Source organism: Notolabrus celidotus, chromosome 19 (genome assembly GCF_009762535.1).
Source record: "Notolabrus celidotus isolate fNotCel1 chromosome 19, fNotCel1.pri, whole genome shotgun sequence".
In the NCBI taxonomy this organism is placed as follows: domain Eukaryota; kingdom Metazoa; phylum Chordata; class Actinopteri; order Labriformes; family Labridae; genus Notolabrus; species Notolabrus celidotus.
The window spans coordinates 2,804,419-2,810,418 of NC_048290.1; positions in this window are offsets into that span (position 1 = coordinate 2,804,419).

Genomic DNA, 6,000 nt, shown 5'->3' on the forward strand with positions numbered 1-6,000 from the left:
GTTTAATTCTGTTGTAAAGAGGGGAATTGCAATGTGGGCTCCACTGGGATTCCTTTGCTTTTGCATTCAGCCCCATGTGGACGCTCAACTGCAGATGTATTTATTTATTCTCTTGGTTAATCCAACTGGAACACACTGTACACGTCTAACCAGGTGAACCAAAGTGTGTAGTGACTGGCTTGCTAGCTCATTATCCTAACCCAGCACCAGAGCCTTCATTTCCACAGGAAGTACAACAACTTGGAAATAGTGACTATGTAAAATATCAAAGTAAATATAAGTGGACCCACATTTACATGTTTCCTCACCAGGTGACCTGGCATACTGAGACAGCTGGGAACTGGTGTGCAACAAAGACTAGGCAAGGTTTTAGTTGTCCGAGTCTTTTTCTCTCAAACTCATGGACGTGTTATTTTTTAAGATAAATTGTCGTTCACTTTGTCTCAGTTATTTTAGGTGAAAATTACTTTGAATTCAAATTAAATCAAATGGCACTGAATCGAGACTGAACCAAGTTGAGTGGTGTTTGAAACCGAACCCAATCAATCGTACTGAGTGGAATCAAAATGTACCAAACTGAATCAAATCACTTATACTAAATTGAATCGAATCAGATTGTTCTGAAACGTACTTGAAACTGATCCCAATCAATCACACTGAACAGAATGGAATCCTATTGAACCAAATTAAACGTTACTAGAGGAGTTGAATCAAATTGAACTGGATTCACTGAACCGGATCGTATCGTGCTTAACTGGATCAAATCATACTGAACCCAATTGAATCGTACTGAACCGAACTTAATCATATCAGATTTCACTGAACTAATACTTACTGTATTATATAATTAATTATCTTGCTATATTATATTTTGTTATATTACATTACTATTCTATCTACAACCCATGGTCATATTACATACAAATATTCTTTCTATTTATTGCTTAATTTGTCATTACCAACCATAATCACACCATGTCAACCTGTCACTACTGAAACATTGTTTAATACTGCCTGTAATTACTGCTATTTCATTTAAATTCCATTTGTAACATTGTATATATCTAAATTGTACCCTAGCTTTATTTATCTATTTTATTTTACTAATTTTTATTTTTATTTATTTATTTTTTATTTTATTTTATTTATTTTATTTTATTTTATTTTATTTTTTATTTTATTTATTTTATTTATTTTATTTATTTTATTTATTTTATTTATTTTATTTATTTTATTTATTTTATTTATTTTATTTTATTTTATTTTATTTTGTTTTATTTTTGTTTTATTTTTGTTTTATTTTTATTTTGTACTTATTGAAACTTCTTCTTGATTGTACTTATGTCTGGGTTGCTGTAACAACTGAAAGTAATATCATATCTTATCTTATCTTAAATGAAAACGTAGTAAATTGATTCAAATCGTGTTAAACCAATTTGAATCATCCTGAACTGAACTGAATCGGATTTCACTGAACCGAATCAAAATGTACTAAATCAAATCAAATCATACCGAACTGAATCAAATCATCCTGAAACAAAATAAATTGAATTGTATTTCACTGAACCGAATCAAAACGTACTGAACCAAGTTGAATCGTACTAAAACAGATCGGATCGTTCTAAACCGACTTGAATCATCCTGAACCGAACTGAATCGAATCGGATCTCACTGAGCTGAATTGAATCGTACTGAACTGAACTGAATCAGATTGTACTGAACCAGATTTAATCCAATTGAATCAGATTGTACTGAACCAAATCCATGATACTCAACTGAACAAAATCGAATCATACATGAAACTTGAAACCCAATCAATCGTACTGAACCGGATCGTAATGTACTCAGCTGAATCGTATCATACTGAACCGAATCAAATCAAATGGCTCTACATCAAATCGTCTTGTATTTCAACAAACTGTCTCTGTATCGAATCAATTAAGGTTCCGATCTGATTGGACGTCTTGAGAAGGAGTGATGCTCACTCCAGTACATGATGCAACTTTTGAGTTTTCACAGAAATGACAACTACATGATGCAGCCTGTAGGAAGTCATCAGCAGGCCTTAGCCTCCTCGCCATTCTTCCCTTTAACATTTCCTTGATTGAACATCTTGAATAAACAGCTTTGATACTTTGCTTGTTTATGTTTATGTAGGTGTTGCTCTCTGAAAAGCCTTCTTTCACTGTAGGTTTAGAGACTTGCTGTTTATCGAAGGGCATTGTGGAGAAAACTCGTCATAAACACGTGAAAAGGTGTTTTACTTTGTTAATGCAGATGCAGTAAATAAACATGGCCGCGCTCAGGCCTGTGATCTCCACCTTGGCCTTCTTCATCATATAGAGAATAAAAGTAACGGTGAATAACGAAGCCGGAGTGAAGGGCAGCTGCCAGAGCTGAACCTGTGTGACGGTTGTGAATGCCCGGCCTGATCGGCTCCTTGTAGTAATTATCTAAATGGGCTCATTCAAAAGCTCTTCATTGTAGAATCAGTTAATTAATTAGCTGTTTCACTGACAGGATAATGGTGAGAGCATGCTAAATAGATTAGTCTGGAACTTGATTTATCGTTGCAAATCACCCCCCACCCAACTCTGTTTATCACCCCCTCTAACCCCCTCCTCTCTCTCCCTCCTCTCTCTGTTTTTCTCTTGTCTTTGTAGCATCTCCAACAGCCGCCCACCTCCTCCCTGAAACCCCCGCACAGATACAAAGCTGCAGAACTGATGGGGTATGTACTGTACGTTTGGAACGATGGGTCGTGATATCAGGCAGAACAGGTGTTTACTTTACACACTGTAAGAGATACACAAGCACAGGTAAGATGGAGAAACAGAGCAGGAATGAAATAATGTTATATTTTACCGAATTTGCGATATAATCAAGATTTTATCGACACATTTTCATCTTCATGGTTCGTCCTTCTTCACGAATGTATCCTGGACATTAAAGGAGTAGGGGCTGATTTTCTTTGTGTGCTCAGGAATGAAATATTCTTTCATTCCTTTATGAAAAATGTCCTCAAAGGCACATTTTATGGAAGAGTTCATGTGCAGAAACGTGTTTATTTTTCAGAATTAAGCTAAAAGAGCTCGTTTAGATGAAGTGTCGTCATCAAATATTCTTAATTATTGTGTACAGGAGCAACTTTAATGACTGGATGTCCCCCCGGGATAAATAAAGTATTTCTGATTCAGATTCTGAAGAGAACATCTGGACAGAGAGAAGCTGATCAACCCACATTATCCCCCCTTTCTTGCTCCGTCTTTAAATTCTGTCTTTATGTTAGAAAATGAGGTTATCATGTTATGGATATTGTATAGTGAGCAGGTGGCTATGCAGATACTAACCACCTGCTTATGAGTCATTACCTCACCTGTAACCCGGTACCAACAAGACATAAATAAGCTAACTCCAATAGCTATCATTAGTGGAATACTTCCAGAAGAATGAAACGCCAGAAAACAGATTTCTGGTTGTCCCTGGCGTCCTGTTTTGTTGCTTAATTACTGTTGTTATAGGGTCGACCAATCAGAATCAAGGATTCAACACAGCAAGGTAATAATCTCACATTATTTATGACTCAATAAGAGTGTGGTGTACACATTTTTGTGAAGTTTATTTGCTGATATGTCTTTATTTCAATTATTAGTATAAAAAAAAAGGGATGAATGACTAAATAAATTGAATGAGAATAGTTCTAATATAATAATATAAATAAATACATAATAATACTAATAATAAATACAATTAGATAAATAACTAATTAAAATAAAATTAGAATAACTATAATAAAATAATAATAAAGACATAAACAAGCTAACGCTATTAGATATCATTAGTGGAATACCTTCAGAATAATGAAACACAAGAGATTTCTGGTTGTCCCTGGCGTCCTGTTTGATGCTTAATTACTGTTGTTATTGGGTCGACCAATCAGAATCAGGGATTTAACACAGCCAGGTACCAATCTCATATTATTTAGGACTTAATAAGAATGTTGTGTACACATTTTGTCTTCATTTCAATAATTGGATTATTGGTATAAAATATTAGAATAAAATTACAAATAATGTTATACAATAAAATTATATTAAATAAATAAAATAGAATAGTTATAATAAAAATATAATGTTAATAAATAAATAATTATATTGATAATAAATTAAATAAATAACTAATAATAAGAATAATTATAATAAAATAATAATATGATTAAATGAATAATATTAATACATTTAAATAAATATCTCAATAAAATTAACTAATTATTATAATTACAATTTAAAATTTAAATTTTTTTTTTTTAGTTAAAATTAAAATAATAAATGTAACTTTAGTTTAAGAACAATTAGAATAAGGAATAAAAAAAATCTTAAATTCAGCATGTTGGAAAATTAACACGGCTTCTTCCTGAAACTCTCCAATCCAATCTTTTTATTCGCCTCCACCTCATGATGAATGTTTTTAAAAACATAAAGAGATTTCCACATTTGCATATTAACCATCCAGCAGCCAACCTGCCTTGAAACTGCGCCGGTTACTTGACTCAGTCTGAGAGTGCACATTATGCAGAGGACAGTATGTAACCCATTCTTTATGTGTTCTTATATAATATCTGCACTACAGGAGCTCAAGTGGATCAAGCACGGTGACCCGTCATCCACTTAATAATAATAAAAATAATTTACACCTTCTAGTGCTTCGTACTCCCGTCGCCTGTTCACGCCGTCTCATGATAGCCTTTGAACTGAACGGAGATAAATGTGGCTGAATTGAATTTGCTCGGCGGTCTTGATGCGGCATCAGAAATAATGACAGTCTGTGGAGTGTGACTGTTTCAGTGTGCACACATGATCAGCAGACATTTGTATTTAAAACACTCAATAACAATCTCCTGATCTGGATGTTTACAGAGAATCAGAATGAGACACTTGTGTTTGAAATGACACTTTGGTTTAACTCGTGGTCAAAAATCCTCTAAATTAGCGCCGCTAATGTTTTCATGTTGCAGGAGTGATGAATACAAAAACGCCCACACATCGGATTAGCTCAAAGTCTCATGAAGCAAATGAAGAAATCTGGAAAAGGACGGACATGTATGTGTGCTGTGGTGGGGCTGTGGTGGGGCTGTGGTGGGGCTGTGGTGGGGCTGTGGTGGGGCTGTGGTGGGGCTGTGGTGGGGCTGTGGTGGGGCTGGTTGGTTGGGGTGTTCAGGGGGAGGAGGACGGGATTATTGAGACACAGAGTGTAAAAAAAGGTGTTATTGAGAGCACTGGAATCACTTGATTAATCAAGAAAGAGCCGCGGAGCTTTCTCCTGCCGATGTCCAATCAAAGCTGGAGCAGCTCTGGGGGCGCTGCACGGCGGGCCAAATCCTCTTGTTGCTCCAGCAGGAGCATGAAAGCCAGGAGGGGAGTCTCCTTTTGTCCGCACAAAGGCAACCCTAACGCGCTTTCACTGCGACAAGGAATGGGAGGGCTGTTTTGGGGGGGGGGGGGGCTGCAAAAAACAGCCAACAAGAGGTGCGAATAAGATGCCCATTCATCTCCCGAGCTTTACACTAATTCCCCGACCGTCTCCTTTTCTTTCCTTCGTCTGCTGCACCACAAAACAACAAACAGTGAGAGGGAGTGAAAACACTGGGATCTTAGGGGGCTTAGAGCAGACGTGTAATCCCTGCCACTTCTGACCCTCTATCGGTGTGTAAGTCCCTGACCTCCCCATTGAGGGGCCGGGATGTGTGACTAAAGGACTGGTGACCCTCCCGCGCACACATTTGCTCTCATACACACACCCTATTGCCCCCATCGCAGCCCCTCACTCACACACCCCACACTCCAAGCCTTTTAAAGAGCTGAGCTAAGGAATTCAGGCTTTGGAACACCTCCGCGGGCTGAAAAGAGAGAGTCTGTGAGGAGTCTATAAGTAGGGCTGGGCCTGATCGTGTTTCTTTTCTCCCACCATTTAATTCGTCTTTAGAGGCCATCTCGTTAACAC